The sequence below is a fragment of the Camelus ferus genome, chromosome 13, assembly GCF_009834535.1.
Source record: "Camelus ferus isolate YT-003-E chromosome 13, BCGSAC_Cfer_1.0, whole genome shotgun sequence".
Lineage (NCBI taxonomy): Eukaryota > Metazoa > Chordata > Mammalia > Artiodactyla > Camelidae > Camelus > Camelus ferus.
This window is the reverse complement of record NC_045708.1, coordinates 19,097,171-19,115,778: the sequence shown is the minus strand read 5'-3', so window position 1 is coordinate 19,115,778 and position 18,608 is coordinate 19,097,171. Positions and strand designations below refer to the sequence as shown.

Sequence of the window (18,608 nt, the reverse complement as noted above, 5' to 3'; positions counted from 1 at the left end):
CTGAACCTGTCCCCCCAGATAAAATAATAGTCCTGCCCCCTAATGGATACCCTGTATACCACCCTAACTGGAGAACTGACATCCGACCCAACAGCACCCCCTGCCCCAAGCATACCTCTTACCCCTACAGCTAATATTCCATCCTCCCTTCACCAGCAGAAGACAGCTTAACAAAGATATAGCTCCTACCCACCCCTCATGCCTCTGTAAGCCACCTGGGCTGATGCACCAGGATGGGGTGCTGTCCCACCTCCCAGGAGCCCACCTGGCTCCCCTGGCCCTTGGAGGAGTCCTGGCAAGTCCAGCCTCAGGACAAAAGTCTTTCCCGGGGCTGATTGCCCAGCAGACAGCAGCCGAGGCTGAGCAGAATTTAAATGTGGCCCTGTTAGAAAGGGAAGCCAAGAAAGAGGACAAGAGAGGAAAGGCTTTCTGTGGCCGCCTGGTTCCTGCAAGGGTGGGAGAGGGCAGACAGGCTTGCTCAAGAGTCTCAGAAGGTGGTTTTAGCACCTCTATGCCTGCCCCTTAATTTTGGTGGGACGGTCAGTCACCAAGTGTAGGAGACATGAATTTCGGGGCTCTGAGAAGAGGACGGAACTCCAAAAGCCCAGGCTAATGACTGGAGGTCTTGAGACTAAGTGAGCCCATTCCTGTCCCAGTGAGCATCTTCCTGCTCACCCCAGCAAGACTGGGGGTCTGGGTAGGAAGTTAGGTCCCTAGAGCCTTGCAAACATAATTCAGACCATCTAGGGAAAAGGGGTACTTCAGATCTCTAGTGTCTGGTGATTGTAGGGACAGGCGAATTGGGAGTGTCTGAGCTTCAGGAAGGCAGGGGATGCAGCCAAACACAGATGGTATTGTGTTGGGCAATTTCTTTATTCAGACAGACTTCCTCATCACCTCACCTCTCTAAGGAACAGAATGGCATTGGTAGGGAATGGGGAGAGGGGTTGGATTTAGAAGAAATTAAAGCAGCAGTTCACACTTGTGCTGTGCTAAGGCCCTGTCTTCCCATTATGTCATTCCTCAGAACAGCCTCAGTAGGAGGAATTACTAAGCTCATTGTTGTATGAGGAAACCAAGGCTTGAAGAGCCTAGCTGGCTCAGGCCCCAAGAAAATAATGGCTAGTACTAATCAGTATCATTTATTACACATTTATGGACCAGGCTTGATCTGCCTTAAACTGCTGAATCTTCCCAACAAACTTACAGGATAGTGTTACCCCCCTTTTACAGATGAGTAAACTGATGCTCACAGAGAGAGATTCACCGACTTGCCTGAGGTCATAGAGCTATTAAATGGCTGTGTCTCAGTGTCTGTCCCTGCCACTGACTTCTGCCACTTCTCTTGTGTTTCTTTGCAGCTTTCAGAAAACCAACGCCAAGACCCCTCCCAGCGTCCACATTCGTCCTCTGGCAGGAGCGCCTGCCCCTCTGCCTCCCACCCCACCTCCCCTGCACCCCCTGCAGCCCCATCTCCCACCACCCCTCCCTGCCCACCTCCTCCACGCAGAAGCCGAAGGTGAGCCCTTTCTGCACAAAACCAGCAATTGTAAATACTTTTTAAAAATGTACAAAACTTAAAAACAAAACACAGTTTTAGAAAAAGACAAAAAAAAAGAGAGAGAGAGAGAGAGAGAGCGTGTGCAAGAGGTTGCGAGCGGGGCCCCGAGGTGTCCAGAGCCCCTGCAAGTATGCACTGAGAAATTTATCTACAGGTCGTTTGACAAAAATGAACAATATCCTATTTATTGTATATACTGTTTTATTATAAATCGTGGATTGTATATTGCATTCTGTAAACCTGCTGTGGTCCCGTGGTGTGCAAATTCGCATGGTGGGGGGTGGGAGATGAACCTCTTGCGGGAGCTTTTTTTTTTTTTTTTTTTTTTTTTTTTTCTTTCTTATTTTTCACTCTTTTGGGTTTTCTCTTCTGTTGTTGTTGTTGTTTTCTGTTGGCAGGACACACCCAAAGATCCAAGTTTGTATTAAAAAGAAATGAAAAAAAGCAAAAAAAAAAAAAAAAACAACAAAAAAAAAAACCCACCTTGTGTCTTGTGAAAGGGGGTGAGTGAGGGCGGACAGAGCAGAAGGGGCCTGATGGCGAGGGGGGTTCGTCATCAGCCACTGGTTCCCCGAAAGAGTTGAGGTACCAATGTATGTTGCCTCCCACGGAATTCTCCCTTCTGCCTGAGGTCTGAGTCACCTTTGCATCTGGGCCCCTCCCTTTACACCACAGGCCCTGGGTCTCCCCTGTCTCTGGGCTGCCCAGGCTTATCCCCTGGGGTTTCCTGGCCTCTGGTCCATGCATTCTGTCCCAGGTCCAAGGAGTCTGCCTTTTAGAGCTTCATTTTGCCCTAGGTCCTGGGTCTCTCCTGATTCTGAGACCCCTATTCTCCCCAGGTCCTAGGTTTCCTCTCACTGAGGAACCCCCATTATGAATCAGGTCTGGGCCTCCCCTGCTTTTAGACCCTCTCCTCACTCCATCCTCGGACCTAAGGTCTCTGACTCCAGCCCCTTCATTTGTCCTGTGTTCCCCCAGCCTTCAGGCCCACAGTTCTACTCTGGTTCAGAGATACCTGTCTTTGAGACATTCATTCCATCCTAAGCCCAAGAACCCTTGTGGGACACCCCCTTACCCACAAGAAACGGAGTATCAGCTGTTAGTGTGTCTCCATTCACCTCAGGCCTGGGTCTCCTCTGTCTCCAAGCCCCCCTCCTTTTTGCCCCAACACACATGCATCTACCTGTGCAAACTCCAGGATTTGATTAGGTCAATAACCCCAATATTTCTGCCTTCCCTTACCTTTCCACCCTGAACCCCAAGTGCCAGGTCTGTATTTCTTCCCAGCTTTTGTAAAGGAAAAAGAAAACTCCCTAATCCTGTGCCTATTTCTGGTAGATAGACCTGAAAGGGCCGAACTGACTCCCACCCCCTGACCTTGGGGAGCTCTTGGCTGCCCTTGACCAAATAATGTCCACTTTGGGCTGCCTGGTCCTTAGCAAGTCTATGTTCCCATAGACTAGTTTATGTTAAAGCTCTGTGGAACAGGACTTCTCTGTGTCTCTCCCTGCTGAAGCTCAAGAAGGCCCCAGGGGACAGCTCCACGTGGCCTGCCCTCTCTGACCCAACCAGCAAGGCCCGGGCCTTGGGAGAGTCAGAGGAACCCACAGTCTGAGGAGGAGTGAGACCTCCACCTTCTGGGCACCCCATCTGAGAGAGGATGCTCATGGGTTCAGACAAAGCAAGGTAACATCCCTAAAACTGCAGCCTCTGTGCTGGGTGTGAAGTTTCAGCCTCCCACAGCCCTCTTTGTGCAGCCCCAAGACTCAGATGAAGACGATTCCTCACTCCTGCATGGTGAGGGCAGAGGCATTAACACTGCACTCAAGGTGTAGTCCAGGATGGTGCTGGGAGTCAGGGTGGGGAGCAGTAAGATGTGGTGAGGGTTTTCTGGAGGCCAAGACCAGGGTACTAGGCAGAAGAATGAGGGAGCTCCCAGAAGAGGAAAGAGCTTATGCACAGGCCTGGAGGTGAGAGAGCATGGCGGGGGTGGAAGCCACACAGGGATCTGTTTGGAGTAGACACTATGTGGGTTTGGGAGGTCAACCTGAGGCAGTGGGGAGGCTGGTTGGAAGGGGTGAGTGGTACCAAAGGAACCAGTAAGGGAGGCCAAGGGAAGCTCATTTTCAGCTGGGAGTAAATGAGTATGTTTAGCGGCTTCTGAAGAAGCGGAAGACACTTGGGGGAGCTGTCCAGGTGGGGTGGGCTGGGCAGAGGGGGGCTGGGCAGAGGGTGGGGCCTGGTAAGGGGGGCTGAGGGCTGCGGGGGGTACACAGTGAGGGAAGGGGACAGTGAGGAGCTTGTTCAGTAGAAGGGGCTCTACAAGATGGGGAGGAAAGACAGTGAAGGGTTGTGTGCCCAAGAATTGGGGTGGGGGAGGGGAGACCCAGGAAGGAAATGGGAGCCTAGGGAGGTGATGACAGCTCAGCACAGAGCTCTGTAACTTGAAGAGGGCTTTGTTGGAGGCCCGGGGATTCACTGCAAAGTGAAGGGCACCAGGAGAATGATGGAATCCAGAGAAGGCCTTCTGGTTTACTGGCTGGGAGGGAGGCTTGGTCAGAATGGGGACTCTTTGAGAGGTTAAGGGAAGGCCTCTGGGGAGAACGGAGCTCAGGAAGGGGTGTGGTCTCAGCCTAGAGCTCTGAAGCTTACAGGACACGAAGGGCTGAGGTGTATTTTGGAGAGCAGACTCGGGAGATCTGCCGGGTCCAAGGGCCCAGCCTTTGGGATGGAAGGTTTTCTGGGCTCTGGGGGAAGGGCAGCAGAGACTCTGCCCAGGTGGGTGGACCAGGGATGGGGGTCACCCTGTTTTGATCTGTTGTTTTCAGAAATTGGGGCCTTAACAGCCTTAGTCCCACACCTGATCCCAGAACACATCAAGGTAAAGTGGCTCCTAGATATTTGGGTTTTGCCACCATTTATTAAACACTTCCCTGAGGTGCTTATTCCTCAAGATGATCCTTGAGGTAGAGAGAAACATTCATCTCACTTACAGATGAGAGGACAGATTCAGCGACAAGGAGTAGTGACCTGTCCAAGATCACACAGGAGGTGGCAGAAGTAGGTTGGCCCAGAACCCGGCTCCAAGCCCTTACTTTTTCATAACAATTCAAAGGAGAGAAAAAAACCTCGCTGACAAAATTCATCCAAAAATTAATCCATCCTAGGGAGGGAGGCAGGGTATAGCTCAAGTGATAAGAGTACATGCTTAGCATACACAAGGTCCTGGGTTCAATCCCCAGTACCTCCTCTAAAAGTAAATAAATAAGTAAACCTAATTCACACACACACAAAGAAATAAAAATTAATCCATCCTATAATAAAAAACTTTAATGATAGAAATAAGAATAGGAAATAATTATATAACACTTTCCATGTACTAAATACATATATACAAAATAATTCCATCCCCACAACAATACCATGAGGCTTTATTGTAATAATTATTATCCTTGCAGGCAACTCAAGTGCAGAGGGGTAATTTACAAAGACCACTCAAAGAGTAAATAGTGACACCAGGATTGAAACCCAAGCAACTTCCATCAGGAGTCTGTTTCATTATCCTGTTCAAAATGAAAACCCAGTCTATCCCCATCCCTGGTAATAATCCTTGGGTCAATATTTTCAAGTCCATTTATCTAGATCCGTGGTTCTCAACCTAGATATTTTATTGGTCTGGGTGGGGCCTGGGCATCAGGATTTTTAAAAGCTCCCCAGGTGGTTCTAATGTGCAGCCAAAGTTGAGAACCTCTAATCTAGCTGTTGTGCTGAGTGTTTGCACATGAGCAGCAGCCACCCACATGCACACACCTATATTTAATGTCTTGTCCTAGATGTGCAAAAGAAACCTTGTGTGTACCCTGTGCCATCCATCAGTGTTTTTCACTGAGTGGCTGGCTACAAGTTAACATGGGTTCTCTCAGTGACTGTTAGAGACACTGTGTAAACACATTCCTTCAAGCACCTATGAGATTCCAGGCACTGTCCCAGGCACCTGGGGATACAACAGTGAACAAGACAAATGAGGTCCCTGCCTTTGTGTGTATAAGGAATTGACAAATTTGGTCTTACGTCTTTCCCTGTGGGTGGCAGGGGTTGGGAACCCCTCAGGGGCTGCTGAGGGGTGAATGACTGGCTAGGAGAGCTTAGGAAGGTGAGACTTGATAGTTGGCTGTGTGCATGGTGAATCTTCCAGCCCCGTGTGCAGATGTGTTTGAGAGAGGGAGATCCAGGGCATGCTTCCAGGTTTCAGTGAGTCTGGCATGTGTATAAAGGTGTGTATGATGTGGGCCAGTGAAAATATGGACAGTGTGTGTATGTGTGTGCGTGTGTGGAGGAGGAGGTGATGGGGGAGGGCTGTGTGCAAAGGAGGAACCAGCCCAGAACAGCATATAGATGGTGGCATGTGCACATGCATGCGCGCGTGCGTGCGTGCGCGCACACACACTCACATACACAGAGCCAGCTGCTTCAAGGAGGAGGCTGAGTTCTAGTCCCAGGGCACAAACTTCCAGGGCCAAGGGAATTCCGATTTGGGTATGTGGAGGAGGCACAGCTGGGGCTGAAAACTCTAGAGTGGGAGCAAGGGAAGGAGAAAGAGGGAGGGAGGCCAGAGAGCCACATCCTTGATCTCTGGTCTGTTTTGGCAGTTCCAGACTTGGTGCTCTGCATCTCTGTGTGACTCTGGGTCTCCCTCTCTCTAATGTCCGGATCTTGGCATCTCTGTTTCTCTCTTCTGGATCTTGGGCTCTAAGGCTGATCATATGACTCTAGGTCACCACCACTCCAGCCTACTTGACTCTCTGTGTCCCCCTCCAAGTCTATCTCTGCCTCCATGTCTGCCTCTGTCTGCATGTCCTTCCTTGTCCTTGCCAGGTGGGAGGAGGGGGCCCAGTGCTCAGGGAGCAGGTGTCGGCTCACTCAGGCAGCAGGGAGTGAAGCTGAGGAGGGCACAGAGCCAGCAGCCCCTGGACACACAGCCACACTCCAGGACACGTACTCAGGGTGCTCACAGGAAAGCACAATGACATACATGGAGAGATGGGTTCTTGGGGACATTCACAGGACATACACACAGGTACACAATTCAACACACAGCTGCAACCCCAAACACACAAGGATTCCTGACACCGAGGGTCACATGCAACTACCAAAGGAATCACACACACAGACAAATACTTATCCAGGCACATACACATACACAGTCACAGGCATACCCGGAGCATTTTTCCAGAGGGAAACCCAGGGCCATGGGCACACACATCGACACAAACATACACACACCTTCAGGGACATACAGACACACAGGCACAAAGATAGCAGACACAATCACACACTCGAACACAGATATACAAAGGCACAGGCACACTCAGTTACACCATGGCAGTCACACTCCGAGTCAGTACATTCAGGAATAAGGAGGCAAATGAGCACAGGCAAACACCCTCAAGGACAATCAGAGACAGGGGCACAACAGGCACGCTGGGGACACACCCAGGCACAGGCAGAACATCCTCAGGTACACCCCCCCCGGGGGGGGCTCACTCTGGAGCACCTGGGGACACGCCCACAGGAGGCGGGAGCGGGAGTCGGGGGTGGGCGGCCCAGCGCACCTGGTGCCCACGGCTCGCCCGCAGGCGCCCCGAGTGTGCGTGCCCGTGCGTGCGTGCGCGCCGCCACCTGTGGGAGGAAAGGTGCGCGCTGTGCCCGGGGCTGCCCGGCCGGCGCGGCGCGGGGGGAGCGGTTGCCATGGCGAGCAGAGCAGGGCCGCATACTAATGGAGCGGCCACGGGCGCTGCCCCCTGCCCGCCTTGCTCCCTCCTCCCACGCCTTCCTCCTCAGGCTCCTCCCGGATCGCCCCGGCCAGCGACTCGGCCCACGCACCCCACTCACAGGGCCAGAGCCCCCCGCCAGGGACCTGGGGCAGTCGGGAGGCCCGGGGCTGCGGGACCCCCAGAGGTGGCCTAGGCCGGGTGAAAGCCGGCGGCGCGGGATGATGGCCTGGGGGGATTCGGGCGCTGCCTGGCCTGGACGCGGGCACCAACTGGGCTCGGTAGCTGGGAGCTCAGGTGCTGCCTTGGAAATGAGGGTAGTTATCCTGGGAGCCAAATAAAGGGGAACTTAACCCTTTTATTGTTAGAGGGCCCTCCAGCTAGTCTTCCCCAGGCCTGGCTGAGGAGGGGGAGGGACTTGACCAATCGCTAATACAGTCTACGCCACTCACTCTCCATCTGCTTCCAGCATCTCTCCAGTTCTGGCTTGACGTGTGGGGTTGGGAGACCATCAGTTATCATCACGCCAGTTCTGCCCTAGTCTGACTGGTGAGGTGGGGGTTTGGAGGAGTGTGCTGAAGACTGAGGGGAGGGTGCAGTGGCACTGGAAGGGTTACATCTTCCTATACCTTGATCCCAGTCCCAGAGCCCCCTTTTAAGCAGCCTTGACCCCTTACCCTCTCAGCCCCACTGTTTTAATTGGCTCAGAGGGGCGTGGTGGTATCCTGGGGTCGGGGGAGACAGCAGAGGATTTGCAGGTAGAGGCAGTGGGAGGGGGAGTCTAAGAGGGGGGAGCCAGGCAGTTGCCTAGCAACCCCACAGCTGTCTGTTGACCTAGAAGAAGCTGCGCTGTCTTGACACAGCTGGTGTTTACATGTAACCGAGGCTCTGGCTTACCGCTTGCTTGGAGGAAAGCTGAGGCAGTGCCCTGGTGGCAGCCTGGCCCTGGCCCCCGGCTGTGGTGGGCTCTGTGCCTGCCTGCCTGCCCTCTGCTTCAGCTCCCACCTCGAGTCCAACGGGAGAGAGAGTGGGAGGGCAGATCTCAGAGCTGGAGGCTTTGGGGCTGGAGAAAGTTGATGTACACACATACACACACACACACACACACACACACACAACCTGAGGCCTTCAACACAGAAATGGTGGGAGACTAAGACAGGGCTGGGGGGCAGGGGTGCCCAGTTTGTGCACAGATTTCAACTCACACAGACAACTCCAACACTCACTGGGACACATGGACACACAGACCCACAAAATCAAACTGACACAGGCACACACACAGGCACAGAGATGCCCGTTGACATAATGACATCCAGGCAGACACACACAAACACACAGAAATGCAGTAATCAAGCAATTGAAACCCCAACATGCAGACACACCCACAGACCTCTTGATACAGGGGACAAAAAGGCATTGACCATCTGATAGAAACACACACTCCAACAGGCTGACACACTGAAACCCCCACGTGGTAACACCAGCAGCTCTTACACTAGCACAATTCATTCCAACTAGAGTTTGTAGGTCTGCATGATGAAAGGAGGAAACCCAGACTCACATATGGAGTTACCCACATGCACACAGAGAAACACAAAACTCCCCAAATTTTTATTGATTGCCCACAATGCTCAAGGCAGGCAGTTGCTGACACCACTGACATAAGCAAAGACACACCCAGGAGCCCAATATGTGAAGAGACACAGGTCCCTGAAGGACCACGGGCCCTGACATGTCCCACCCGCACCCACACAAATACCCGTAGCACAAACACATGCCGGCCTAGGGTGTGGGCAGAGCTGAGACTCCTCCCTGCCCACAAGCCCTGAGTAGCAGCAGATGTGCCTTGGAGTCAGAGGGCCCTAGTGGCCCCAGGACCAGCTCCAAATGAACTCATACAGCCTGGCCTACACTCCTGACCCTCAGTGCTAGGGAAGAAACACCACCAGCTCTTTCCCTGGGAGCCCTCGCACTGAGAGGAAAGGTACAGCTCATCCCCAGGAGCCCCCGATCTGAAGCTCTGTCCTCCCAAGTGCCTTCCTGGACTGCCAGAGGAGGCCCTATCCTGCCCAGATGACCCCTGGTCTGATGGAGGCCATATCTCCCTCCCAGTCAGTTCTGGACACCATAGGCAGACACATACACACACATACCAGCATGTGGCCGCTCCTGGGGGGTCCTGGAGGGCTTCCTGACAGAGGTGAGCCTGGGGCCTGGTCTTGGAGCCCAAGAGGAAGGGGGGAGGGTGTGTGCTGAGGAGGGCCTCCTTATCTTACCCCACACTCCGCCCCTCACCCAGCAGTTCCTCCTCCCTCCAGGGCCCAAGGGGCCTGCTGGGGCCCCACAGCCCCATCAGCCCAAGCAGTGAGCGGGAGGAGGAGAGCGGATATTTTTAGCTTCTCTGCCACTGACATTTCGCAGCAGGCGACCTGGGGTGAAGCTGAGTGAGTGCTGAAGGCTGGGAGAAGCCGACAGCGCCTTCCCACCCCCCTGCACATGCACACACAACTGTGCACGCACACAGCTACATCCCCCAATACTCCCAGTGCTCACCTAAGGGTCACAGCTTCAGGCGTACAGTTAAGCGCGGTGGATTTAGACACACACACACGCATCTGTGCACACTCTTGGTTCATGTGCCATTTATACCCGAAACCTCACACCCCTGGACACACAATGTATCCATTCACACACAGATACATGCACACACAGTCCAGACATGTAACACACTTCCCACACCTAGCCAAGCAGACATGGACTCCATCATTCATTCAAGAAATATGATTCAGTGTCTACTGTGTGTTGGGCACAGTTCCAAACACTAAGGGTTTGGTGAGCAAAATAGACAAAAATTCCAGCCCTCATAGAGTTTACATTCTGGTAGGGAAAGTTTGCCCATGAACAAAAAAATAAATAAACCAAGTATTGCTTCAAGAACCACACATTTAACCCAATCCACCAAAATATACAACCGCACATGTGAACAGCTCCCTGACATTCACTGCCCCACAAATACACACATCTGCACATACCAGAGTCAAGACTCAGACAACTCCACTATGTACCTCAAAACAATCACATATGTGTACAAAGCTGCACACATATGCAGTTCTACATATAAATACTTATGCAATTCAAACACATGAGTCACACACACAGATCCAGCCCCCCACACACACTGTGCATAGCTATATAGTTTACTTACCTGCATATATGGAATACAGCCTTCACAACAGCGTATAGTGCACACAACCCCACCACACACACACACACTCACACACATAGGCACACAACTATTCCCTCAGGGTAAAATTTCTCTCCCTGAGTATCACAGACACACACTTTCCCACAATCCTTCCCCCACCCAGTGAAGCCCAAGCCTGTTTGCCATACGTTCACAGGTGTACACACAGAGTCCTGTCACACTCACAACTTCACATACACACCCAACTCCCATGCTCCAAAGAGGCCACACACCCTAAATCAATTCATACTCAGGTTCACGCCCACACCACCCCGCAGCTCTTTTCTCACAAGGTGAATGTGGTCACCTCTGACCACACATGCAGCCAGAATGCTGCTGCCCCCAGGGTTTGGGGGTTGAGTCCAGGCCTTAGAGAAATCCTGGAGTCCCCATCCCAGCGAGGGGCAGGACTCCCTCTGAGCTCAAGTTCACCCCTGGTGCCCAGGCTAGAGGTGGAGCCGAAGGAGAGTCTCTGCTTCTCAGATCCGCCCCCATCCCCTCCCGGCTTTGCTCTCCTCCCCTCCTCCCTCTCTTCTTGAGTTCCTTTCCTTCCATTTCTCCATCTCCCCATCCCACCCCCACCTCCCCAGTAGCCCTTGGCCCAGAACCAAACTCTCTTCTTCTCTCCCAGGTTCTTCTGCCCTTGAGTGTGTTGGAGCCCTTGTGATATACAGACTAACAAGCAGACAGACATCACTTGGGACCAAAAAAAAGAAAAAAGCAAGAGGTCCTTGTCATATCCTGAAGAAGTGGGAGGGGGACGGGATAGGAAAAGACTGGCCAGCGTGCACTGCAGACCCAGCTAGGGGAAGAAGAAGCCCTGGGTTCTAGTCCTAACTCTGCTGTGGTACCCTTGACCAGGTGCTGCCCCTCTCTAGGTCTCTCTTTTGCTTCTAACAAAGAGAGAGTTGCAGTTCGTGATGTCTGAGGCAATGAGATTCTCAAAGACACTGCAGCAGTTGTATAAACAGGGAGGGAGTTTGATTAGAGTAATAAGAGCCCCCTCCTCAGAGGCTTTCCCCCTGCCTCCTCCCCCTCCCAGGCCTGAGCTCTAGTCAGGATTAAAGCACCAGAGGCCAACAGCACCCCCTGCCCCCAACACATATAAACACACGTGCTTCCCCAAGCCTTAGCTATGTCTTCTGCCCTCTCTGGACCTTAGGCGTCCAGGCTTGTGTATTTAGGGGCTCACATTCAGTCTCTGTGCTGGTGAGACAGTCTCTGTGTGCACTGTCTGTCTGTCTGTCCGGCTGCCAGCAGCCTTCAGGCGCCAGGAGGGGAGGCAGCAGTCGGGGCGGTGGGGGCGGGGAAGGAGGTAGCGTTGACAAGTTCCAATGTCTGGCTTTCCCTCCTGGAAACCCCGAGCTGGGGCTGGCCCCCCCTTCCCTTCCTGTCTCTCTCGCTCAAGCACGTCCCTTCTAAGAGCCCCTCTCTGCAGACACCCCCAGTGGAACCAAGCCCAGATTTGCTGCCAAGAAGGCCGACATTTCTTAGACTTGCCACGTTAAAGGGGCCTGCACAGGCACGCACTCAAATCCCCCCTCCATGTCCTCCTCCTGTGCACATTCAGACGACCCAAACACACAAAGACACGGGTGGACATAGCGGCCACCTGTGCACACAGGAGGTAGCACATGGAGCGCATCTGACCCCAGGCTCACAGACAAGTACAAACACAGCCATGTCCTCCCCCACAATCCTCGACTTCCTACACTCAGCTTATCACAGACTCAGAAGCACGCAGTTTCCAGCACACGATGCTCACAGACACGCACAAACACAGTCACACACAGGGCCTTGCCGAGCAGAGAAACAAGTGCAAACCCTTAGCATATTGTTTTCCTGCCCAGCACAGCCACCACCATCACCACCATGACTGCTGCCCTGTGCGGATGCAAGCCCAGGAACACAACCCCGCCTGTTGTCTGTACACACAGCCAAGCACCAACAGTCACACACAGTGATCCCTTGCATCGCCAGAGATCAGCAAACTTACAAAGTCTGCCGGGCACAGAGACACCCTGCGCCCATGTCCTGGACATTTGGACCAGTCCACACTGTTCCACAGTGTCTTCCTGGGCACCCGCCTAAAATCCCAGCTGCAGGCAGTGCTCCGCCGTGCACGCACAATCACTGTCCCTTGGGCACACACAGATGAGCCCAAACTCACACTTACGGCGTTATCCTCTTGTACACAATTGCAAATTCACAGGGGCCCCACGCACCCAGACATGAGGTAAGCGCACAAACTCAGACACAGATGCCGAGCCTTTTGTGCACACAAGGATTTCTTGTCACTAACAGTCGTCTTCCATGTGCACACACTGCTAGACGCAGCATCTCTCTGAACACAGACATGTGTTCAAACTCAGGACACACAGCTTTCCCTTGTGCTTACGCAAACATGCAGTGGCCCCCGGGTATGCACAAACAAGCACAAACTCACACACACAGCATCACCTGCGCACCCAGGCAAACACAGACTCACAAATCACCCCCAGCATGCTCCGCCCTGCATGCGTCAGGGTGCACGTGGGCAGATTCAGCTATCCGAACCTTACACACAGACACTCCAGCCCCAAGCCCCCAGCCCCAGTCTCCTGCCTCCCTTTCTTGGCTGGTAAGGGTGGGGAAGGGCTAAGAAGGTCAGGGGCTGGCTCAGCCCTTGTTCCCTCCCTCTGCCGGCTGGCTCGCTCCCTCCTGTCTGGCAGCATCAGCCAGCCCAGCCCGGGCTCCTGCAGCCCTGGCTGTTCTGGGCAAACTCTCTGCGGGTTGGTCTCGGCTGATGCCGCAGCAGCAGCGGCAGCAGCAGCAGCAGGGGCGAGAAGGCTGCGGGCGGCTGCCAACGTGGCAGACGGCGGGCAGGGCGGCAGGAAGGAAGCTGGGCCCGTTCTGCGCCCACTCACTGGGGGAGACAAAACCAAGGGGGCTGGATGAGCAAGCGAGGCAGCTGGGCAAGGGGACTTCGTGCCCAGCCCGGGCTCTGGGCCCACGTTGGCCCCAGACTCACTGGGTGACCTTGGGGAACTTGCTACCCCCGCCTCTGGTACTGTTTCCTCCTCCTTCAGCAACTGAACAGTCTAATCTGGATGCTCCTTCCAGCTTCCAAACCTTGTTTCCAATTCGGCGTGGAGAACTCATGGGAGGGCAACGTGTGTTCACCCTGTGACCTCGGGCTAGTCCCTTCCCCTTTCAGAGACTCAGCTTTTCAGTTCAACAGTTAAAAATTCCTCACTTCTGTATGGCTGTCTCCATTGACAAGATGTTTTCATTGTACAAAGGTAGCACCATTTTACAGATAAGAAAACTAAGGTTCAGAGAGTTCAAATGATGCACCCAAAGTTGCCCAGCCAGTGAGTGTGGCAGAGCTGAGACAGCAGCTCAAGGCTCCTCGTTTAGTCTCTAGAATCAATGCTGCCTCCTTCATCTTCCAGTCATCCCACGTTCCCGCTGGTATCCTGGCTGCCCCTTTGAGGCTCCCCCACACCCCTCCCGGCCCTGGGCCCCCCAGAGCCACCTGGTTCTACCCTGGGGAGTCAGGGTGCAAAGGCCAGATGGGCCTCCCACCAGCATTCCAGCTGCCACTGGGAACACAGCTGTCAGCAGAACCAAGAGAGCCAAAAGCCACCTCCCAAGCAGGCCCACATAATTGGTACATTGTCAACTCAAAAACAGAGCTGCTGTGGGATCTGGGAAAGCCACAGTTCTCTCTGGGCCTTGGTTTCTTCATCTGACTGCGCTGGATTAGACCGGATGATTTCTAAGGGCCCTCTCAGCTTGGAATGTTGCCTAGGGAGTGACCAAGAAGAAACACGGCTGGGGGAGGCAGCTGTCGGAAGGTCCCGGTTGGCACGGGTGTGTGCAGGTATCTGGCCTCTGCCTCACCTGTTTGCTGGGGTCATTTCTGGGCCTTCTCAGAGGTCCCACTCAGGGAGTGTTTGCAGGATGTCTGGATGGAGAGACAGATGGAAAAACAAAGGTATGAAGGAGAGAGGGAAAGGAGGCCCTTAAGCACTGCTCTAGGGGCTTAGCACTCTGCAGAAGAAGGACAAAGGGCAGAGGGCGGGAGGCTCTCCCCAACCCACCTCCTTTATTGGACAAACCCCTCCTGACACTCGCTCTGCCCCGCCCTGGAGGGCAGTCTGTGGGGAGGACAAATGTGGGACAGACGGTTACTGGAGGGCAGTGGATGCTGAGGGAACAGCCCTGGGGACAATGGAGGAGACACCCAGCTCATCTGCGCGGTTGAAGGAGGGCCTCTGGGAGGAGGAGTCACAGGTACCAGGCTCAGGCTCCTAGGATAAGTCAGAGTCCGCGGGGAGAAATGTGCACGTTCGAATGTGTGTCCATGTGGGTGCAGTCAGTGTCCCATTTCATAGATGGGGAGATCAATGCTCAGAGGTAGAGAGCCAGGCCTTACATACAGGCTTTGCCTGACTGTGAAGCCAGTGTTTTTTGTGCTATGCCACGCCGCCTCCCATAGGAATGAATTGCTAATGGTGGCATTTCAGATTTCAGATGTAGTGACAGCAAACTAGGGAAGAGGTTCTGGACAGATGGTTCCCAATCGGGTCCCTGCCTCGGGCTAGCAGAGCAGAGGTTTGTCAGGGCAGGCGAAGTGCCCTCCCCTCCATTCCTCTCGTGTGTGGGATGCAGGCATGTCCCCCCCACACACTCTCCTCACCATCCCCCTCCAGCCCTTTGGCCCTGCCTGGGTGACCTGCATGAGCTCAGCTTCCCAGCAGCCCTGCGGAGGAGTCAGCCAGGGCAGAGGCTGCCTCTGCCCTCTCACTGCTTGGCAGTGCCAAGGGAGGTGGGGCCACGGAGGGGTGGGGGGAGCCTCGCAACCACCAGACTTCCAGTTCTGTTCCCCAACTTAGGGGCCCCTGGGGTTTGCTGCAGAAGCCCAGGCTGCGACAGGTGGTGTAGGGCTGGGGCACGCTGGTCAGGCCCGTCCCCACTGCTGCAGCCTTGTTGAGCTGCCATTAACAAGTGGCCGGAGGTTGCCGTGTCTCCATGGAGACCAGACAGTCAGTGCGGCTCCGGGGTGAGGGCTGTGATTAGTGAGTGTCAGCTTTGCCAGCCCTGCTCTTCCCACCGCCCCGCTGCTGGGCTCTGAGACAACAGGCTTGGCTGGGGGGTGGGGAAGGATAGGGAGGGGCTCCGGGCCCCCACAGGCGGGGGGGCTTCCAAGCCTGGCCCCAGGTACTGCCTTTGTCTCCCCCAGTGGCTCCTCCATTCCCCCGTGCCTCCCTCCCCAATCTGTCTTCAACATAACCCCCAGGGTGAGCTTTCTAAAACACAAGCTGAATCCTGACACTGCCTCCCTTAAGAACTTTCCATGGCTCCTCATTCCCTTGAGTCTAAGAGTCAAATTCTCTATCATGGCATTCAAGGCCTTCATTCCTTCCTTCCTTCACTTATTTGTACCAAAAAATCTTGTTTTGAGCACCTACTGTGTTTCAGGGATCTTGCCAGGGATACGTGGTCAATAAAACAAGCAAAAGCCCTGCCTTAGTGGAACTTCCCGTCTATTGAGAAAGACACACAATAAACAAAATAGAAATCAATAGACATATGATGATAGTCATGATGAGGCCTGGGAAGCAAATGGAGAGGGTATGATGGTGGAGAGTAATTTGTAGGGGGCCAGCCTACCTAGGGTGGTCAGCGTGGCCTCTCTGAGGAGGCAACATTTTGACAGAGTCACAGACATTGACAGTCACCAGTGGGGAGAAAGGGAGGAACGGCATTCCAGAGAACAGCCCGCACCAGGGCCCCACCTCCGCCCCCATCCATGTTTCCTATCTTGGTTAAAGGCACCAGGGCTCTCGGAGGGAGAAACCTCTGAGTTATCACCAACTCTCTTTTCCCCCTGTGCTCTCCTCTCATCAATCATGTGTCCTGTCAATTCTCTCACTGGCTTCTCTCTCCTCACCGCACTGCAGACCCCATCATTTTCACTTAGACTATCACACCTGCCCCCTAACAGGCTTGTCCCTTCACCCACTGGTTCAGTCATTCCTCCGATTGTGGGTGGAGCGCCCCCTAGGCGCTGGGCACTCTGCTGGGCCCTGTCAGTGGAGCCATGAGCAGGACCACACAGACCATGTCCTCGTCCAGAGTCCACTCCAGGGAAGTCCACAAATACAGAGTGGGAATAGGAGGACCTGATCTAGACCTGGAGTGCCTAGACGAGCTTTCAGGAGAAAGCACGGCCAACCTGAGACCTGAGGGAGGACAAGGAATTAGGCGGCGAAGGGAAGGGGAAGGTGTCCCAGGCAGAGGAAAGAGCACATGGGCAGGTGGGTAGTAAGAGAGGTCAGACCCCAATTCGCAGGCCGGTGGGGAGCCCCCTGGGGACTTTAACCCACGGGAGCATGCGCTCAGATCCACTCCACGACATCCAGTCTCTCCCCTTCCGGTTCACTCTCCACACTACAGTTAGAATCATCTTCCTAAAATAGGCACAATCATGTCCCTTCCCAGCTCTTACAGTCCTGATCTGTCCCCAGTCCTTTAAAGTCCAAACTCGGCAGCCAGGCACTCAAGGCCCTTGAAACCGCCTTTCCAGCCTCATTTCCTATCACTCCTCCCAGCTGACTCTGCTCAGCCACACCCAAACAGGTCATATCCTCCCGCACCTCTGGCCCTTTGTCCCTGCAGTACATCCTCCTGGAATGCCCTCCCCCACTTATCCAGGTGAACGCTTCATCCTTCAAGACCCAATATAGATATCCCCTCCTCCAAGAAGCCTCTCCTGACCCCAGTTTCCCAATAAGAATAGGTTTCTCCCCTATGCCCTCATTACGCTTCACTAAAGATGGCTAATACTCACTGGATATTTCTTTCTATGTGCTAGCCTTTTATATAAACATTCCATGTTCATGCTATTATTTAATACTCATGGCTGTCTTATAAAGAAGTATGTTATCATCATCCCCATTTCATACATAGGAAACTGAGGCTCAGAAAGGTTAAGTGACTGGCCCAATTTCTGAAGAGAATGAGACAGAGCTGGGACTCAAATCCCGGCAGTTGGTTGCCACAGCTCATGTGCTTAAACCCTCATCCACCTCATCCTATAGTAAGGTTTTCTAGCTGTGTATCTGCCTCTCCTACCAGACCAGCAGCACTTGGAGGGCAAGTCCAAGTCTGAATCATCCAGGGTCCCCAGGGTCCAGCATATGGCTCCACATATGGGAGGGTTGTGCAAATGGGTGTAGAGTGAAAAAATAACTTTAGCTAGAATGCTACTAGATGGCCATAAGCTGGGCTCACAGGCAGGTTTCTGAGGGTAAATTAAACCTCTCTATCCTGAGTGGACCTGGTCATCATCCTGGGACCTCACCACGCCCAGCCCAGCATCTGGCTCCTGGTCCAGCTCCAACAGGGTCTGCTGGTGACCTTGGGATTCCTATCCCCTGGCTAACAGCCTCTTTGCCATCAGGCAGATCCAGCTTTGAATCTCAGCTGTGCCCTTATATAATAGCTGTGTAACCACCAAGCAAGTGACTTTACCTCTCTGAGCCTCAGTTTCTTCATCTTCAAAATGGGCTCAGTAGTGCCTGCTTTTCAGTGTTGTAAAGATAATGGATGGCAGTCATTCTAACAATTTCCCAAGTGTCTGCTATGTGCTGTACTCGGCTTTGTCAGTTATTCTTAATTAGTTTGGCCCTTAGACCCAGGCAACCAGTGAGGCAGGAACCCCCACATTTTAGAGGGCCCACACTAGGCCTCCTCTGCTGGGTCCTTCCTCTTGGAGGGAGGAGTCAGAGAGGTCAAGAGGCCATGCCCACCTAGAGCCCATCTCCACACCTTTCTAGACCATCTCTGGGTACCCGACCATAAACTTCCTTGAGCTACTTCCAGAGCCTAAATGGTCATTGCCGGGTCCAAACCCCACTGCCAGGGTTGATTCCTAGGCCTGAGGGGTGGCCAAGGGGCAGCTGTTTGCTGGGGATGGGTGAATAGAGCTTGAACATGCTGATGGTGAGGTAGGGAGGGGGTGGGAGAGAAAGGTCTCTGGTGT

The 18,608-nt window shown here is 53.7% G+C and overlaps 1 protein-coding gene across 5 annotated transcripts in view; it reads left to right on the top strand.

The window, feature by feature from the left end:
* AHDC1 (AT-hook DNA binding motif containing 1) overlaps positions 1-2,039 on the top strand; it is a 64,052-nt gene extending 62,013 nt beyond the window's left edge. For all 5 annotated transcript variants that reach the window (XM_032495622.1, XM_032495624.1, XM_032495621.1 and 2 more), the window contains one exon: positions 1,362-2,039. The gene's annotated coding sequence lies outside the window, so the exon portion shown is untranslated. The remainder of the gene's footprint in view (positions 1-1,361) is intronic.
* Positions 2,040-18,608: the final 16,569 nt, after the last annotated feature.